The 21,190-nt window shown below is 39.6% G+C and overlaps 1 long non-coding RNA gene and 1 pseudogene across 3 annotated transcripts; both read right to left on the bottom strand.

The window, feature by feature from the left end:
• Positions 1–324: 324 nt before the first annotated feature.
• On the bottom strand, positions 325–20,366 carry LOC105715717 (uncharacterized). Of its 3 annotated transcripts, none has more exons than XR_001107107.3 (3): positions 16,464–20,366; positions 15,178–15,311; positions 325–2,289 (listed from the first exon to the last, which is right to left on the bottom strand). It is a non-coding gene; the product is annotated as an uncharacterized LOC105715717 (long non-coding RNA). The 3 variants fall into 3 exon arrangements; XR_001107106.2 differs by lacking the exon at positions 325–2,289 and adding an exon at positions 13,152–15,040; XR_010339478.1 differs by lacking the exon at positions 325–2,289 and having other exon boundaries at positions 13,152–15,311.
• On the bottom strand, positions 10,537–10,654 carry LOC135271406 (U4 spliceosomal RNA; annotated as a pseudogene).
• Positions 20,367–21,190: the final 824 nt, after the last annotated feature.

The raw sequence follows: 21,190 nt of genomic DNA, 5'->3' as shown, positions 1-21,190 counted from the left end.
ACTAGGAAGGCTGAGGCAGGAGAATCACTTGAACCCAGGAGGCAGAGGTTGCAGTGAGCTGAGATCACACCACTGCACTCCAGACTGGGTGACAGAGTGAGACTCTGTCTCAAAAAAAAAAAAAAAAAAAAGAATAAGCTTTATGTTCAAAAATCCTTTGGCTACTTGGCTTTTGGCCATACAGAAACCTTTCTTTCATTTTTATTTTTAAAAGGTCAGATCTTGCAAGGAAAAGCTTTGTTTTCCAAGACTATCACCTTCACTGTGAGTTTCAAGAACCCATTTTGGATGGAAAAGCCATGGATTCTGGCTTTATATTTTCTGCTCTTTGGCCTTTCTGTGTGGTATTAGGCTTCAGAATTGTCACTACCTAGGGACATATCAAATAATAGAAATAATAGTGGCACCTGCTATAAATAGTGTTGCGAGGATTATGATTAATACTAAGCACTTTCAATGGTACCTGGCACATAGCAGGTGCTCAATAAATGTTACCCTTTTTACTCATTAATTTGGCAAATGTTTATTGAGCATCTGCTATGTGCCATGCCCTGTTTTAAGGAATGGGATAGTGAATAAAACAGATTAAAATACCTGTCCTCATGGAGCTTTCAAAGTAAAAAAATATGTAGTATGTTTCATGGGGAAAGTAAGGAGAAACATAAATAAGGAAGGTGTTTAGCTAGCATCACCAGCTAAAGCCCCGAGGAGAAGACATTTGGGTAATGGCCTGAAGTTGGAAGGGAGCAGGCCATGCAGATACCCGTGGGAAGAATAGTCCAGGCAAAGTACCTGCCAGTGCAGAGGCTCTGATGCAGAAAGCTTAAAAGGAGTCACTAAGAATGAAAAACCATGGGTTGACTGGGATTGGTGGCTAGTACCTGTCATCCTAACATTTTGGGTGGGTGAGGTGGGAAGACTGCTTGAGTCCAGGAGTTCAAGACCAGCCTGAGCAACATACCAAGACCTTGTCTCTAGAAAAAGTAAAATAATTAGCCATGTATGGTGGCACATACCTGTAGTCCCAGCTACTCAAAAGGATCACTTGAGCCCAGGAAGTTAAGGCTGCAGTGAACTGTGATGACGCCGTGCAGTGAGCCGTGATGGCACCACTGCACTCCAGCCTGGGTGACAGAGCAAGACCCTATCACAAACAAAACAAAACAAAAACCATGGGTTCATGTTGCAAAACATTATTTCACTACATTTTTATCTGTAAAGAACATCGCTTTTAAGCTTCTTCATGATTTCATTGTCTAGGACATGTCAGCAAACTATTTTCTGAGGGCCAAATCCTGTCTGCTTTTGTAAATAAAGTTTTACAGAAACACAGCCACGTTCATTCATTTACGTATTGTCCATAGCTGCTTTCACACCTCAGCAGCAGAGGAGTAGCTGAGATAGACCACATGACCTGCAAAGCCGAAAATAACTACTCTGGCTCTTTCTTGAAGTAAAATTTGCCAGCTTCTAGTATACAGGTAATATTAGTTATTTGACTAATCTCCTAATGTTTAACAAATCACATTCACATTCTTTTGGTTGCAAGGTTTAGAAATTTGTTTTAAACCTTTTCATAAAATTGAGGATATTGCTGGCTTACTGAAGTGGAAGAGTCAGACATAGCCGGATCTAGAGACTGAACAATTGCTTTAAAAATCAGTGTTCCCAGCTCTTGATCAGCCTCGGTGTGTGTGTTGCTTTCATGTCACACACAAGCTTTCTTCACATGCCAGAGAAGACGGTCACTGAGAGTTCCTGGCTTCCCAACTTTGCAAAGAAAGTTTCTCTGCACCAGTATCCATCTGTCAGTTCTACAGCAGGTCTGAGACTGGCCCTGTTGGGATCAGGTGCCCACCCATGGCCCTATCACTGTGTCCAGGGAAATGAGATTCTGTGATTGGCCAGGGCTTTGATTTCATTAGGACTGAGGCAAGGTGTATGTGTATATATAGATTTTTTTTTTTTTTTTGAAACAGAGTCTTTCTCTGTTGCCCAGGCTGGAGTGCAGTGGCACAATCTCAGCTCACCATAACCTCAGGGTTCAAGTGATTCTCCTGCCTCAGCCTCCCGAGTATGTGAGACTACAGGTGTGCACCACCATGTCTGGCTAATTTTTGTATTTTTAGTAGAGGCAGGGTTTCACTATGTTGGCCAGACTGGTCTCAAACTCCTGACCTTGTGATCCACTCACCTCGGCCTCTCAAAATGCTGGAATTACAAGTGTGAGCCACCACACCCAGCTGGCAAGGTATCTTTTTATGTCCACTGACTGTTGTGGATCAGGTCCTGGAAAGCAGGCGGAGAGATGGAAATTAGGGTACAGGAAGTTCTGAGGAAGTGCTCTCTTGATTAACATCCAAGTTGGGAGAGAAGGAAGCAAGACTGGGCAGAAGAAGTTGTTTGGTTCCCAAAGTTGTGATCTTTGAAGCTAGAAGAGTGCTTTCCAGTTGTCCAACTTAGAGCATGGTGGTGAGGCTAGTGTAGCCTTGAGTTCCCAGTCACTGAATGAGGGCAGCCCTAGGAGGCATGCCCTTGGGCAAGGTGAGTCCCTTCCACTGAGAGCAATTCCCAGAGAGGATGGACACTCTCAGCAGCTGGGGGAATAAATCCTTCAGTACTGGAGCACAGCACACCATGTGTTACACTGACCATATTTATTAATTTGTGAATTGCCTGTTTGTAGTCTTTCTGTTTCCTTATTGATATGTAGCGGGGCTTTATTCTGGATATTAATCCTTTGTATGTTACATATGTTGCAAAATACATTGTGTTGTATCTCAGTCTACTGTTGGCCTTTTTTTGTTAAGGGGTTATTTATTTTAAAGATCTGAGACTCCGTCTCAAAAAAAAAAGGATCTGTTAAAATATGGTCAAAATTGTCCATCTCCCTTTTCCAAGATTATAAAAATATTTTTTGAATATTTTTCTTTGACTATTTCTATGCTTTTATTTTTTTATGTGTAGCTCTTTAATTGCTCTGGAGTTAATTTTTGTTCCTGGTATGAAGTAGTATCATAGCACCATATATTTAATAGACAATTCTCTATAGACTGATGTAAAAGATCACACTTAACATAATTTCAATTTTAATTTAGATGAAATATTTCTTGACTCTCTAATTCCAGTGATCTATTTTTGAGATGAAGTCTTGCTCTGTCACTCAGGCTGGAGTGCAGTGGTGATCTCTGCTCACCACAACCTCTGCCTCCCAGGTTCAAGTGATTCTCCTGACTCAGCCTCCAGAGTAGCTGGGATCACAGGCATGTGCCACCACACTCAGCTAATTTTCTTTTTTTTTCTTTGTATTTTTAGTAGAGACAGGGTTTCACCATGTTGGCCACGCTGGTCTCAAACTCCTGACCTCAGATGATCTGCCTGCCTCAGTCTCCCAGAGTGCTGAGATTACAGGCCTGAGCCACCATGCCTGGCCTATTCTTTTTTAATATCTCATATAAAAATCACTGTGTTTTTATAATTTGCTCTCTGCTGTATCAAAGTTGTATCACACTTTATTTTCAAATTTTTTAAATTATACTTAAGCATTTTCCTGTCCTTATGAACATAAGAATGAACTTGTCTTATTGGGATTGCATTAGATTTACAGACTAAATTGAGATATTACTGCACTAAAACTTCTTATCTGTGAACATAATACAATTGTCTATTGTTTTTTAGTTTTCTTTTATGACCTTCAGTAAAGTTTTATAGTTCTCTTTATATAGGTAATACACATTTCTTGTTAAGTTTCAAGTATTTTGCTTCTCCCTCCCATGTTTGTCAACAGAATATAGTTTTTCTTCCAATGACAGGATGTATTACGAATCTGCTGGGTTTCACTGCCAGCATTCTATGTTTACCAGTGAGACTGGTTTATAGTGATATTCTTATCAATAACTCTTACATAGTTTCTATAACAGATAAGTTGGAAAACATTACATGTTTTTTCTCTTTGTGGAATTATTTAAATAAAACATAAGTCATCTGTTCATTAAAGGTATAGAGTCTATCTCAGGATGGACATTTGATGGACGCATTTGGGATTGTTATTTATTGGTTCAGTTTTCCATCTTCTTGAGTCAATTTTGATAGTTTTCTAAAAAAGTGACCACTTAAACTTCATATTTTGTTGGTATAAATTTCTACATTGTATTCTCCTATAAATTAGTATTTTTGTTGTTGTTTTTCGTTTTGTTTTTCTTTTTGATACAGAGTCTCACTCTGTCACCCAGACTGGAGTGCAATGGCACGCTCTTGGTTCACTGCAACCTCCGCCTCCCAGGTTCAAGCAATTCTCCTGCCTGAGCTCCCAAGTAGCTGGGATTACAGGTGCATGCCACCATGCCTGGCTAATTTTTGTATTTTTAAATAGAGATGGGGTTTCACCATGTTGGTCAGGTTGGTCTCGAACCCCTGACCTCGTGATCCACCTGCCTCAGCCTCCCAAAGTGCTAGGATTACAGGCGTGAGCCACTGTGCCTGGCTAATATAGTTTATACTTGTTAATAGTGTTCTGTATTTGGGATTTTTTCTTTTCTTTCTTTTTTTGAGATGGAGTCTTACTCTTGTCTCCCAGGCTGGAGTACAGTGGCACGATCTCGGCTTACTGCAACCTCCACCCGCTCCCCCACCCCCTCCACCCCTGTTCACGCGATTCTCCTGCCTAAGCCTCCTGAGTAGCTGGGATTACAGGTACCTGCCACCGCACCTAGCTAATTTTTTAATTAAAAAAAAAATTTTTAGTAGAAATGGGGTTTCTCCATCTTGACCAGTCTGGTCTTGAACTCCTGATCTCATAATCCACCCACCTCAGCCTCCCAAAGTGCTGGGATTACAGGCATGAACCACCATGCCTGGCCTGTATTTGGGATTTTCTACCTTAAAATAGATGCCAGCTGTGAACAAAGACTGTTGTGTTCCTTCCTTCTGAATCATATACCTTTTACTTCCTTTTATTATTCTTATTTTAATTGCACCAGTCACAACTTCCAGTATGATGTTGAATGGGAGTAATAAGAGGCAAAATCTTGTGATAAGTGTGATGTTAGCTGTAGGTTTTTTGGTAAATGCTCTCTATGGGATTGAGGAAGTTGTCCTCTATTCGTAGTTTGCTGAGAGTTCTTGACATGAAGGGATGTTGGACTTTATCAAATGCTTTTGCTGTATCAGTTGATACATTGCGTGATTTATCTACTTTAGCCTGTTGATGCGGTGGATTAGCTTAACTGATTTTCTGATGCTGAACCTTCCTCACATATCTGAAATAACTCAGTCATGCCGTATGATTGTTTATATGCTTTGTTGGATTCAATTTTCTAATATATTTTTTGATAATTTTGCAGCTATGTTAATGAGAGATATTAGTCTATTAATTTTCTTTCCTGTGGTGTCTATGTGATGTTGATATTAGGACAGAGCTTGTCCATAGAATGAGTTAAGAAGTATTCTCTCTGCTTCTATCATCTGGAAAAATTTGTAGAGAATTTGTATCATTTCTTCCTTAAACGCTGGGTAGAACTCACCAGTGAAACCATCTGAGTCTGTTGCCTTTTTTTTTTTAAGCCACGTTGTTAATTTCTTTAATAGATACAGGCCTATTCAGATAATGTAAATCTATTTATCTAATAATTTTCCTTGTTCTGAAATCTGTTTTGTCTAAAATTATATAGCTGCTCAAACATTTCTTTGCTTAATGTTATCACGGAATATCCTTCTCCTTTGCTTTATCTTTTTTTTTTTTTTTTAGTCAGAGTCTTGCTCTGTCACCCAGGCTGGAGTGCTGTGGCATGATCCTGGCTCACTGTGACCTCTCCTTCTCAGTTCAAGCAATTCACCTGCCTCAGCCTCCCGAGTAGCTGGGACTACAGGCATATGCCACCACTCCTAGCTAATTTTTTGTATTTTAGTGATTAGGGTTTTACCATGTTGGCCAGGATGGTCTCAATCTCTTGACCTCATGATCTGCCCATCTCAGCCTCCCGAAGTGCTGGGATTATAGACGTGAGCCACCGCGCCCAGCCTGCTTTACTTTTAACCTATGCATGTCTTTCTATCTTAACTGTGTTTCTTGAGGCAGCATATAGTTAGGTTTTTTTTTTTTTTAATTTACTCTGCAAATCTCATTTTTTATTTTTATTATTTATTTTTTCCCAGCTTTATTGAGTGTAATTGACAAATAAAAATTACATGTATTTAAGGTGTATGTGATGTTTTACTATATATTAACACTGCAAAATGATTACCACAATCAATCTAATTAACATATCCATAAGCTCATATATTAATATTTTTATGTGTGTGGCAAAAACATTTAAGATTTACTCTTTTAGCAAATTTTAAAAATACAATACAGTATTATTAGCTGTGGTCACCAGGCTGTACATTAGATCTTCAGAACTAGCCTATCCTGCATAACTGAATCTTTGTACCCTTTGACCAACATTACCCCATTTCCCCCAGCACTCTCAAGCTCCTTGCAACAACCATTCTACTTACTGCCTCTATGAGTTTGACTTGTTTTTTTAGCTTCAAATGTAAGTGAGATCATGCAGTACTTGTTTCTGTGCCTGGTTTTTTTCATTTAGCATAACTCTCCAGGTTCATCCATGTTGCTGCTAATGACACAATTTCCTTCTTTTTCATGGCTGAATAACTGTCCATTATATATATACCATATTTTCTTTATCCATCCATTCATCGATGGACACTTAGGTTGATTTCATATCTTCCTGGATATTGTTTTGCTAAAGTAATCATGGGAGTACAGACATCTCTCCCAAACACTGATTTCATTTCCGTTGGATATATACCCAGAACTGTAATTGCTGGATCAATTACATATGGTAGTCCAATTACTACCATGTGCAATTGCTGGATCAATTACATATGGTAGTCCTATTTTTAAGTTTTTGAGGAATTTCCATACTATTCCATACTATAATAGCTGAACCAATTTACAGTCCCACCAATAGTGTACAAGGGTTCTCTTTTTCCACGTCCTCATCAACACTTGCTATCCTCTGTCTTTTTGGTAATAGCCATTCTGAAAGGTGTGAAGTAACATCTCATTGTGGTTTTAATTGGCATTTCCCTGATGATGAGGGATATTGAGCATCTTTTTCTATGCCTGTTGACCACTTGTGTGCCTTCTTTTGAGAAATGTCTATTCAGGTCTTTTGCCCATTTGTTAACCAGGTTATTTGCTTTCTTACTATAGAGTTGTTTGAGTTACTTACGTATTTTGGTTTGTAAATATCTTCTCCTGTTTTGTAGGTTGTCTCTACACTCTGTTGATTGTGCAGTCTCATTTGTTTTTGCTTTTGTTACTTGCGGGTTTGGGGTCCTATTCAAAAACCATTGCCCAGACTAATGTCAAGAAGTATTTCCCCTACGTTTTCTTATAGTCATTTTACAGTTTCAGGTTTTACATTTAAGTCTTTAATTCAATTAAGCTGATATTTGTGTGTGGTATGAGATATTCACATGTGGATATCTAGCGTTCTCAACAGCATTTACTGAAGAGATTGTCCTTTCTCCATTGTGCATTTTTAGCACCTTTGTTGAAGGTCAATCGGCCATTAAAGTGTGCATTTATTTCTAAGCTCTCTATGCTGTTCATTCACCTATTCGTCTGTCTTTATGCCAGTACCATATAGTTTTTATTACTGTAGCTTTGTAGCATATTTTAACATAAGACAGTGCAATGCCTCCAGCTTTGTTCTTCTTGCTGAAGATTGTTTTGGTGGTTTTGAGTCTTTTGAGAGTCTATAAGTTTCAGGATAATTATTTTTCTATTTCTATGAAAAACACCATCAGAATTTGGATTGAGATTTAATTGAATCACTAGATTCTTTTTGAGTGTATGGATATTTTAATATTAATTCTTCCAATTCATAAACATGAGATATTTACTTATCTGTAGCTTCTTCCATTTCTTTCATCTACATTTCATAGCTTTCAATGTGCAGGTATTTTCTTCTTAAATTTCTTGTCAACTATTTTATTCTTTTTGACAGTATTATAAAGGAGATTTTCTTAATTTCTTTTTTCAGATAGTTGTTAGTGTACAGACACAATTGGCTTTTGTATGCTGATTTTTCAATCCTGCAACTTTGCTGAATTTGCTTATTCTAACAACTTTTTGGTGGACTCTTTAGCTGTTTCTATATATAAGATCATGTCATCTGCAACCAGAGATAATTATACTTCTTCCTTTCCAATAGGGATGCTTTTTACATCTTTTTCTTGTCTAATTGCTCTGACTAGGATTTCCAATACTATGTTGAATAGAAGTACCCATGTCTTGTTCCTGATCCTAGGAAAAAAGCTTTCAACTTTTCATCACTGAGTATGGTGTTAGCTATAATCTTGACATATATTGCCTGCATGGTGTTGAGGTTCCTTCCTCCTATACCTAATTTGTTGAAAGTTTTTTAAATCATGAAATGACGTTGAATTTTGTCAAATGCTTTTTCTGCATCTATTGAGATGACAATATGATTTTTATCCTTCATTCTATTAATATGGTATATCACATTTATTGATTCATATATTTTGAACTATCCTTTCATCTCAGGGATAAATCCCACTTGATCATGGTGTGTGTTCTTTTTAATATGCTGTTGAATTTGGTTTGCTGGTATTTTGTTGAAGATTTTTGCATCTGTGTTCATTTAGGAATATTGTTCTTCTGGGTTTTTTTTGTCAAATATTTTTCGGCTTTGATATCAGGGTAATACTGCTTTCATGGAATGTGTTTGGATTGAATTTTTTGGAAGAGTTTGAGAAGGATTGGCATTAATCCTGTAATGCTTGGTAGAATTCATCAGTGAAGCCAATGGGTCCTGGGCTTTTACTTGTTGGAAAGTTTTTAATCACTGATTCAATCTCCTTACTCATTACTGGTCTCTTCAGATTTTCTACTTCTTCATGATTGGTAAGTTGTATATGTCTAGGAATTTATCCATTTTTTAAATAGGTGATTCAATTTATTGCTCCATAACTGTTTATAGTTCTTTTTTTATGATACTTTGTATTTTTGTGATATTAGTTGGAATGTCTCCTCTTTCATTTATAATTTTTTTTATTTGAGTCTTCTCTTTTTTCTTTTTCAGTCTAGCTAAAGATCTGTCTATTTTATTTACCTTTTCAAAAACCCAGCAAGCTGATCTTGGCTGTGATTCTTTGTATTTGACTTTTTCTCCGGATTTTAGGGTGCCCATTTGCTCTGCAACATCAATTCTCTGGAGTCAAAAAAAAAAGTCATCGATTTTCCATTTCTTCAGCTTTTTATCTTGTGTATATGGGAGTGATGAGTTCCAATCCATTTACATACTGGAGCTGAAACCTGATGTCCTAGATTCTATTTTAATTTTTCCAGAGATGCATTGGTCTTTTTGAATGTGGGAATTTTTTTTCATTAGCAGCACCCAAATGAAAGTTCCAGTTAAGTCCTCTCTCCTGAAGTCCATATTCATATATCCTACTTAACTTCCCAATTTGGTGGTCAGAGCACAACCTGTTCAGAAAAAAACTCCTGCCCTTCTCCCAAATTATGCTTCATCTTTCTTCTTTCTTATCGCAGGTGAGAAGTGATTTTGATTCCTCTCTCTCTTTCTCAGCCACATTCAATCCATCACCAGATCCTGTCTACTCTACCTTCAAGAATGTGTCTACGTCTCAGTTTTATCCCTTACATCCTTGCTCTGATTCACCCACCAAATCTCACCTGAATTCATTGCAATAATCTATCTCTCTTACCTGCTTTTACTCTTGTCCTTCACCTCTATGTTCTCAACAGAGTCCAGAAAGATATCTTTAGAAATGTAGGTAAATTGCATGCTGTTTCTGGAACATTCAGTCATGCTCCTGCCTCAGCCCCTTTGAACTCTGATTTCTCTGCTAAGGTCACCTCTCCTGAGATACTTGCATCGCTCATTCTTACCTTCTTCATGCCTTTGTCCAAATATTATCTTCTCTTGAGGATTCTCCTCTGCACTATATTTAATTTCTCTACTGTTTGTGTGTCTGAATTTGCATTTTATCTTTCTTTATAACTCTCATTCATTGTGGCTTGTTTCCTCATGCATGTAGGTATTTTTGATTGTGAGAATATGTTCCTTGGAACTTTATATGTTGGAGTTGTTTGAGGCCTATGATTAAAGTGCTCCTCTAGGGAGGATTTTCAGCTTGGGCCTTTTTGTGTCCCACAAATATCAAGGATTTGCCTCCCAAGCTGGGTGAGTGCGTACTTGTGGCTACAAATGATTAACAGACTTTTTGCCCCTCTCTGTTTACCCAGAGCCAAGGTCAAAACAGGCAGAGTCTTTTTCAGTGGGTATCTTTTCTGTTCACCCACTTCTGATTTCATTGTCAGTGGAAGATCCTGGCTTTTGTGGGCAGCCTCCTTCTGACCTTTTACTTGACTCTCATCCTGGGCCATCAGGGATCTGCAGATGCCCTCAGGTTAAATGCTGGCTCGAGTGCTTATGAAATCATGACTTCTAGTGCTTTACAGCCTCTAGTTGTTTTCCTTTGCTTTCCAGAAAGCTGCAAAACATTTTTTGAAGTATATTTTTTGGGAAAAGTTTTCAATTAGCAATAATCGCGCCTCGGATAAACCTGATTGGCTACAATACTGCCACTGTGCAAAGCTGAAGTATATTTTTTTTCTGTTTTTATCTGCAATTTAAAAATGGTTCTATATTTGAATGGGCACACCAAGTTTACCAAATTGCTTGAAACAGAAGTCAAGAGACAGCATTTAAAAAGATAATGATTAGAATTTTTCAGAAAATTATAAAGGATATAGTCTAGGAAGGATACTTAGTCTTCAACAGAATTAATTTAAAAGTCGATACTTTGGGAGGCTGACATAGGAGGACTGCTTGAAGCCAGGAGTGCAAGACTAGCCTGGACAGTAACAAAACCCTGTCTCTACAAAAATAATTTTTAAAACAGTTAGCTGGGTGTGGTGTCGCATGACTATAGTCCCAGCTACACAGGAGGCTGAAGCAGGAGGACCACTTGAGACCAGGAGTTGAAGACTATAGTGAGCTATGATCACACTTCTACAATCCAGACTGGGCGACCAATGGAGACCCTGTCTCAAAAACAACAACAACAAAAAATACAAAATTATGTTACTGTAAACTGCATAGTGACAAAAACAAAGATAAAACATTAAAACAGGCCAGACGCAGTGGCTCACGCCTGTAATCCCAGCACTTTGGGAGACTGAGGCGGGCGGATCACGAGGTCAAGAGATTGAGACCATCCTGGCCAACATGGTAAAACCCTGTCTCTACTAAAAATATAAAAATTAGCTGGGCATGGTGGCACGTGCCTGTAATCCTAGCTACTTGGGAGGCTGAGGCAGGAGAATCGCTTGAACCAGGAAGTCGGAGGTTGCAGTGAGTCAAGATTGTGTTCCAGCCTGGTGACAGAGCAAGACTCCATCTCAAAAAAAAATTAAAGCAGAGAAATAAGGTGCCAAAAAAGAATCACAGGTAAACTGATAGTGTGTTTATCATTTGCAACATTAGATACCAGATGACAATGGGAACCCCGTTATCAACTTAGGATTCTATTCTTGTATTTATGTATATTTTTGAGTCAGAATCTCACTCTGTCACCCAGGCTGGAATGCAGTGGCGTAGTCATGGCTCTCTGGAGTCTTAGACTCCTGGGCTCAAGTAATCCTCCTGCCTCAGCCTCTTAAGTAACTGGGAGTACAGGTGCATGCCACCACACCTGGCTCATTTTAAAAACTATTTTTGTACAGACAGAGTCTCACTGCTACCCAGGCTGGTCCCGAACTCGTGGCCTCAAGCCATCTTTCTGCCTTGGCTTCTGGAAGCGCTGGGATTACAGGCATGAGCCACCCACCTGCCTAGTTCTAAACTAAGCCATACCATATCACGTTCAGGAAATTGACACAGATTTTAAAAGTTTAACAATACAAAGTGGTGGTCGTTATATAGGGAAATCAGAACTCTCAGCCACTGTCGGAGTATACAGTGGTGATAACATTGTAAGGTGGTGACACTGGTGCAACTTCTCAGCACAGTTTGGCAATATCTGGCAAAGCTCAAGGTGTGTATTACCTATGACCTAGCAATTCCACTTTGCTGGGAATGCTTTTACATACATCCACAAAAGTGTATAAAAGGTGCACACGGCAGACTTACTGAAACAGCAAAAAATGAGACGCAACCTGAGCAGTCAGTAGTAGAAGACTGGACCCCTGAATTAAGTACTTCACAGCAGCAAAAATGAATGAACTTCATCGTATGCTTTCAAGTCGGTACTGCATGGCTATTTTATTTTGAATTTTAGAAATATTGCAGAAAGGGCCAGGCGTGGTAGCTCACGCCTGTAATCCCAACACTTTGGGAGGCCCAGTTGGGCAGATCATCTGAGTCCAGGAGTTCGAAACCAGCTTGGCCAACATGGCAAAACCCCGTTTCTCCTACAAGTACAAAAATTAGCTGGGCACGGTGGTAGGCGCCTGTAATCCCAGCTACTCAGGAGGCTGAGGCAGGAGAATGGCTTGTACCTGGGAGGCTCCAGCTATTCTTGAGCCGAGATCATGCCACTGCACTCCATGAAATAATGAATCTGAAATCCTTTCAATAAAATAGTTGTTTAAAAGACAAAGAAGACAGAAACTGGCAAACAATTGTGCTCATGATTAGCTAAACATTAGAAAACTACTAAGGGGCCGGGTGCAGTGGCTCATGATGCCTGTAATTCCAGCACTTTGGGAGGCCGATGTGGATGGGTCATTTGAGGTCAGGAGTCCGAGACCAGCCTGACCAACATGGTGAAACCCTGTCTCTACTAAGAATACAAAAAAATTAGCTGGGCATGGTGGCACATGCCTGTAATCAGCTACTTGGGAGGTTGAGGCTGGACAATGTCTTGAGCCCAAGAGGAGGAGGTTATAGTGAGTTGACATCATGCCACTGCACTCCAGCCTGGGCAACAGAGCAAGACTCCATCTCAAAAAAAAAAAGGAAACTACAAAGGAAGAGAGAGGCATCTGTAACATTTGGTATTTCTAGCTGAATCTTTCCTCCCTTTTGATTGTTTTTATGTGTAATTCTCTGAAAGACAGAAGCCAGAGGTAATTCAAAACATGTTTTAGTTGATCAGCTCAATAGTCAATATTTATTTAGCAAATAAATGAATTTGTTCCAGGTATGGCAGCAACATTTTTACTTGGTAATAGGGATCTAACATGTCCTATTTGCTTAATTGGCTATTCTAGCCTTTACAAAAATTGGGGTTAACATTTCATTGAAGTAGCATATAAAAATAAATTAGACTTAACCTGTACTGATGTTTTTACTGATATAAGTGGCAGTAAAAATTACCAAAATAACTAATTCCACACATGCATAGAGATGAGAGGCCAAATAGCATTGTGGGAAGAGGACAGGAATCTGGATGGGGCTTAAAAATCATTCAAAGTAGAAGTTCAAATACAAAGTGGACACTGTGTCTGGATTTTTAGCCTTATAAATTGCCTTGTTGCAACTTATACCATGTTAAATTTAAGAACTTTAGAATATACACATCATTACAAATAATCCTTTGAGAAAAAATAATTCATAACACTCACAGCATATGTCATTTTGAAGCGACTATTTCTTGTGTCTTATCCTTTGACCTCTTAGCTGCGTTTGGTGGTGGAGGTCACTTCCTCCTTGAAACTCTTCCCTCCTCTAACTTCTGAGACTGGCTCTTGCTTACTTCTGCTTTCACTTCTCTGAGTGTTCCACACTGCCCCTCACTACTTATTCCTCTTGCCTCGTAACTGTGAGTCTCCTTCAGCTTCCATCTTTAGCCTTCTCTTCTTACTCTGCCCGCCCTCAGCTACGTCTACGGTTGAGATTGCTCTTAAGCGTATACACTGTGAACTCCCAACTCTAGATGCCTCACAGGGTTTGGATCTGTGGCCCTACCCAAATCTCATGTCGAATCGTGATCCCTAATGTTGGAGGCAGGACCTGGTGGGAGGTGACTGGATCACGGGGTCAGAGTTCTCATGGATGGTTTGGCATTATCACCCTTGGTATTGTATAGTGAGTGAGTTCTCATGACATCTTGTGTAGTGTGTAGCTTCTCCCACTGCCCCCCTTTCTCTTGCTCTGGCCACGAGACGTGCTAGCTACCCCTTTGCCTTTTGCCATGATTGTAAGTTTCCTGAAGCCTCCCCAGAAACCAAGCAGATGCCACCATGCTTCCTACACAGCCAGCAGAACTGTGAGCCAATGAAGTCTCTATTCTTTGTAAATTATTCTGTCTGAGATATTTCTTTATAGCAATGTGAGAACAGACTAACACCCTGTCCAATCTGCAGCTCTTTTTCAAGTATTAGATTCAGGAATGTTCCTCAAACTGAACAAATCTACAATGAAAAACCCATTATCTTTTCCCAATAAACTGTTGCTTCATATATATATATATATTTGCTTTCATGGGTCTCAATTCACAAGAGTCTCTGTAGTTTAAGTTCTAAAGCTACTTTGCAGCCCCCAGTGGCCAATCCATGCAGTTCTTTCTTTGCCACAGGTACCAAAGAGGCAATGATCATCACTTTATCCCTTGGGGGTTCTGCTGCGCACAGGACTCAATATCCTCTGACTGCCTCCTCCCAAAAAGCAAAAGGTCCTTTTTTTTTCCCCCCTAAATTAAAGCATGTGTCAGGGAACAGAAAATATAGTCTCAAAATAACACAATGGGAAGTGAAATCATTCTTTAACAAATATTCATGGAGTACTACCTACTCTGTGCCAGGTGCTGGGAAAGGGGCCATTGGCTTTTTATTGACCTCTAAGTCTTGGGGGAAGAGGTGCATGGAAGGGAGGATTTGAAAATAATCTTAAGCAAATAATCACACAAATACATGTGACATTTCAACTGTGCCGAGTGCCATGAAGAAGTGGTTCATAGAGTGAATCCATGGTGGGGCAATGCAGTCTAAGCAGGTAGTTTGTGAGAGGCCTCCCTCAAGAATCTCATCTTGAGCCTGTATCTGAAAAATAATGTGGCAGATTGATTGCAAACCTTGTCCCAACTCTTTCTGTCCCTTTATAAGGTGACTCTGCAACCCTTCCCATCAGGAGAATCTATTTCATGACCTTTTACATTTGGATTGACTTCGTTACTTACTTTAGCCAATAGAATGCAGGAGAAATGATGTTCAGTCTGTCGGTTCTGAATGTAGACCCTAAGAGGCTTTGTGTATGGCCATTCACTCCTTAAAAACCCCAACGCTGCCATCCATGGGAATAAACTGGTCTAGGCTGAGGGATAAAAAGAAACACATGATTGGTCCAGTTGCCCCTGACATCTTAACTAACAGCTACCTAACTGCCAGACATGTGAGTGAGGCTATCCAGGAAAAGCCAGGCTGTAGCTGACCTGCTAAGTGAGCACAGTCCCATGATCAAGCCCAGCTATCAGCCAAGCCTGGCCCAGAGCCATTGACCCATCCAGCTGACCCACAGATCTGTGAGCTACCATCAGTGTCTGTTATTTGAAGAGACTGAGTTTTGAAGTGTTTATTAGCAGCAACAGGTAACTGATACAAATCAGTAGGTGTTAACCAGACAAAAGCTTTATGGACAGAGTCTGCATGTGTGAGTCTTTGTGTTAACAGGGAGCATGGCAGGTTTCTGGGACTGATAGAAGATGCCTGTGGATGAATCATAAACATCTTGAGGAAATGATGTGAGCTGGGTCTGGGTAGGTTGGAACAGGACATTGCAGAGCCTGATGTAACATGTTAAAGACTTGAGTCTTTATTCTAAGGGCAATGGGATATCTCACAAGGGTCTCAGTCAGGAAGCATGCACAGGTACATTTGGGTTTACAAAGTCATCTGAAGTAGGAAGCACAGATTCAAAGGGGCCAGAAGAGAAACAGGGCGAGTGTTGAGAGTTCCTTGCAGTAGCCAGACAAGAAACAATGATTGTGTATCTAGGATGGGGATGGTGACAGGACCACAACCTTGCCCAACTCCATAAGGGTCACTCTGTGATCGCATATAAGAATAGTGATCCTGGGAGTGGGATAGTGCATCCTTTGGGTGCTGGGAGTGGAGAGAATTGGACAGATTCAAGAGATAGGAAGTAAGATTGTAGTTTTTCATGATTGATGGGATATTGGGAACAACAGGTTTCAAGGGAAATGTTAAGGGTCACTGCTGGGTTTCTTTCTTTGTGCATGATACTAATCACTGAACTAGAGAACAATGAAAGAAGATCAAGTTTGGGGAGAGTAATCAGAAGTTTAGATTTAGAGGTGTTGACATTGAGATACATTTGAGATATCCACGTGAGCAGTTGGTTAGATGGGGCTGGAGCTTAGAGGAGAGGTCTGATTGGAAACATACATTTTTGCATCATCTGTGTATGTGGAGGTTCAGAAACAATATCTTCAAGAGAGACTCTCACCAGGGTTTAGGTTATTGGTTCCAAGTCCCTGATGCCTTCAGAGATGGTTACTGAGATTTTGGTCCTTTCGTTTCTAGCAATTATTTCCAAGAATGAGGCACACACATCATTGCTTCTTTCTGACAAATGGTGGGCTGGGCTGGGCTGGGCTGGGCTGGGCATGGTGGTTCATGCCTGTAATCCCAGCACTTTGGGAGGCTGAGGCAGGAGGATTCTTTGAGCCCAGGAGTTTGAGACCAGCCTGGAAAACATAGGGAGACCCTGTCTCTATGGAGAAAAAAAAGAAAGAAAGTTAGCCAAGCATGGTGGTGCACACCTGTAGTTCCGACTACTTGGGAGGTTGAGGCAGAAGGATCACTTAAGCCCAGACGATCCAAGTTGCAGTGAGCCATGATTGTACCACTGAGCTCCTAGGCAACAGAGTAAGACCCTGTTTCAAAAAATAAAAATAAAAATGGCGGATCCCTCCTTCCTTTGCATGTTGTTTAATCCTAAAGAAACAATAAAAATGGGTGCTGGTCTTTGTAATCCCCTGATCGAATGTCATTCAAGTGGAATTCTGGCATACATCAAAACACTCTTTTTTGTGCTTTCCCTTACAATGACACACATCAAAACTCAGGAATCACCTCTTCTTCAGTTTATATCTCCAATCCAGTGGCAATAAATCTTAACAATTGCACCTCATTGGATATATCCCATTCCCTCATCACAGCTTTCTTATTTTATTTCTAAAGTCTCCTCATTTGCCTATTTGTTTTGCTTCTAGTTTTATTTTGTCCAAATACATTTTTTCATTTGATACAGGATCTTGCTCTGTCATCCAGGCTGGAGTACAGTGGTGCAATCGCAGCTCACTGTAGCCTAGAACTCTTGGGCTCAAGCAATCTTCCCATCTCAGCCTCCAGAGTAGCTGGGAGTACAGATGTGCACCATCACATCTGGCTAATCTTTAATTTTTGTACAGATGGAAGTTTGCTATATTGCCCATGCTGGTCTCAAACTCCTGACCTGAAGTGATCCTGCTGCCTCAACCCCTCAAAGTATTGGAATTATAGGCATAGCTACCACACCAAGCCACAATATATTCTTTAGACAGCTGCCAGAGTGCTTATTCTAAAATGCCAATCTGATCATAACACTACCAAAAGTAGTCTCAAGATAAAGTACAAAGTCCTGGAGATGGCTGTCAAAACCTTTCTGCCCTACAGCTGTGGAGCCATGGACCTCTTCATTCTGTTGCCTTACCACTGACTTACTCAAAGCTCTCCACCTCTACTTCTAGCATCACAGGACTGCTTTCAATTCCTTGACTGTACCATGACGCTTTCAAGTAGGTTTTTAGGGAGGAAAGCAAACAAAACAGCCTGTACCTGCTTTAGGGAATCAGTCAAACCAAAGCAGTAAGTAATAGCTCCGGGTAAGCACAAAAATATAACTAGAAAGATTATGTTAAAAAAGAGCCAGGGTCACCTAGATTGATAGCATAAAATGGAGCTTTTGGTAGCTACATTCAAATGGAAGTTCTAGGATCATGTTTACCTCATGCTAATAAAATTGTTATACATGTTGGTTATTGCTGTATGTAATAGCTCGTTCCATTTAAATAATGAATCTAGAATCTATTTCCTGTTGCCATTGTTGCCTCTAGAAATAGTTAAGTTTCATACTATGACACTCAGTTCTTAGTTATGACTCTTAGTTTTATTTTTCTTATAAATTAGGAAAAATATTTTACACAAATAGCCATTATCTATTTTATTGAAATTTTTCTTCTCCTTTGAAAGGAAGCATTTTTTTCTTTGAAATTTCTCAAGACTATTTTGGCATTATTCACTGGTCTGTTGCCAGTGGTTTAAAAATATTCATCATTTCTCTTAGAAGGTAAACAAAAAACTGCTGCTGGAGGTTTAGAAGACAAAGAAAAATGTCCTTCATTTCACTTTGAAGGTCTTTAGAAAGACTTCCTATGACATTTAACACATAATAAACATTTGGAAAGAAAGAAGAAATCTAAACCTGGAAGGTAATTAATAAACCACCTGTGTAAAACTGCTTGATGCAATTCCCAGTGTTTTACTAGGCTCAAGAAACTTCCCAATCACAGCTAATAAACAATGATGACATAGTGTCCAATATGATTTCACTGAAAAACCTGGTAACTTTTTTTTGCAGATAGGTGAATGTTTGTTGTACATAGAATTAGTAATATTGAAAGTGTCTTTAAGTTTTAAAATATTTTCATAAGTCCTTGTCACCACTGTTAAGGTATGAGCTTGACAATGTTCATGGACAATTTTTGGCTCTTCTTTCTCACATGTAACTCTTAAAATGTTCCCCTCTGCTGGTCCTCATTAGGCTGCCAATCTTTTGTAATTAGAATGAAGTCAAATCAAGTTTCATTTGCCGTAGAAGAGGTAAAGCCCTATAAGTCAATCACATTATGATGTACCTAATGGCGGCACTTTATCGAACGTGGCTTGGAATGTTTTCTGGGTGTGTATTACACAGATCACCACCTGTTCTTCCATTCCTCCACCACGGTCTCATCACGATTCTCTGAATAGGCTTGAGTTCATTAACAATGCCCTGCAACATTTCTGTCTTTATTATTCAGAATATTTTACTTCAAAAATGTATGCATTTCAGCATGTGTATTTTTCTTTAAATAACTTTTTTGGTTATTTTCATAACTCCAACCTACTACTTTTATTCACAGTGCTACAGATTGAATCCTGCAAAATCCAGGAGACTTAATGGCCAATGCATTGGTAGTAAAAGGTGAAGCCTTTAAGAAGTGATTAGGTGATGAGGGCTCCTCTCGTCCGGAATGATATTAAAGCCCTTATCAAGGAGGCTTCACACAGCATTTGGTTCCCTTGCCCTGCTTTCTGCCCTGTGAGGACGCAGCCTTCCTTCCCTCCAGAGGGTGCAGCCACAAGGTGCCATCTTGGAAGCAGAGAGCAGCTCTCACTGCACAACTGAACCGTGACCTTAGACGTCTCAGCCTCCAGAACTGTAAGAATACAAATTTCTGTTCTTCATAAATTACCCAGTCTCAGATAGTTTGTTACAGAAGCACAAAACAGACAAAGACACATAGCAAATATGAAATATTTTCAGCTCGGAGCTTCAGATACTCTAATTTCCAAATGCATAGTCATGTTTCAATACCAAGAGATATTCAGGCCAACATGGCAGTAATTTCAAATAAAATTCATTGCTTTTGTGGGCTTTGAACGTTTCTATGTTTTAAGGCTACAGTCAATAAACAGCATAATGGTTGAGTTCATGGATGCTGGACTGAGTCTGCCTAGGTTTGCACTTCAGCTCTGTGCTTACTGGCTGTGTGCTTTTGGGAAGGTCATTTAACCTCTCTGTGTCTCAATTTCCTCATTTGCAAAATGGGGGACAATAATACTACATGAATCTTAGGATTCATTTTCAGCACTCGTCTTGAGGATCAAATGAGAAAAACACTTGTAACAGTTTTTGTCACATAGTAATCACTATGTAAAGGTTGGCTTTATTTATTTATTGAGATGCAGTCTTGCTCTGTCACCCAGGCTGCAGTGCAGAGGCGCCATCTCGGCTCACTGCAACCTCTGCCTCATGGGTTCAAGCGATTCTCTGCCTCAGCCTCCTGAGTAGCAATTACAGGTGCCTACCACCACACCCAGCTAATTTTTGTATTTTTAGTAGAGATGGGGTTTCACCATCTTGGCCAGGCTGGTCTTGAACTCCTGACCTTGTGATCCACCTGCTCAGCCTCCCAAAGTACTGAGATTACAGACGTGAGCCATTGTGCCCAGCTTATTTTTGATATTATATTTCAAACATAAAAATCTACCAAAGCTTTCTAAAACTTTTTGAGTTGCTGAAACCCTATTGTATTTTGAAGAGAATTTTTATATGATTTATTCCTCACTTATTCTAATGACTTTCAAAGTATGAACCAGATCCATGCAGAAATTTTATAATTTAAATTACATAATTCTCAAATATGTAGATTGTAGATGTACAATGATTAATTGTTGAGGGAAACAAAGTTCTGGATTATTCTATGCTGCTGCTATTTGAGACTCCACTTGACGAGCAGTAGGTGCAGAGAAAAAATGTTTAGAATGTTTTTGGTTAGGATGGTTTGAATGATTTGTTTAAAGATAATTTTCAAAAATCAGAGTTACCAGAAATTATAAGAACCACAGAAGAGTGAGAAAGCTGTGAGCCAAATAGCACCAAGCCCTGAGTGTGCCAACATGAATCAACAAGTGTGTGTCTTTGGGTTGGCAAAGCACCCACAGGATGGAGCTGACGCAACTGAAATGTCGTCAGTGGCCTGGATATGACAGTGGCACCAGGACTTGCCCTTGCTTTTGTTTTCTATATTGATGAAAACAAGTGATGTAAATTTTTACAGAAAATATAGAAAATGGCTTCATTTTTCACACATGGTTGATTTCCCATGTAATTTTGGAAGGTCTTTCTGTTTCTGACACCCCACCACCCCTATTTTCTCCATTTGGAAAGTTGGAGTGGATTATGCTTAGCTCACTGAAGCTCCCAATTCTGTTTATTTATAATCCTGCATTTGTGTGTTGTGGTGTGTGTGCGTGTGTGTGCATTTACATCTGTTCTTTAAAAGGAAGGAAAAGGAAGCAGGATCTACAGTAAAAAGCTGGATCTCTTAGAGAGTCATGAGATATTTATTTGTAGTTATTTATACA

This window comes from Aotus nancymaae, unplaced genomic scaffold, assembly GCF_030222135.1.
Source record: "Aotus nancymaae isolate 86718 unplaced genomic scaffold, 86718_ANA_hifiasm-v0.15.2.pri h1tg000077l, whole genome shotgun sequence".
Classification (NCBI taxonomy): domain Eukaryota; kingdom Metazoa; phylum Chordata; class Mammalia; order Primates; family Aotidae; genus Aotus; species Aotus nancymaae.
The sequence above is the reverse complement of the archived record's forward strand: the minus strand, read 5'-3'. Positions and strand labels throughout refer to the sequence as shown.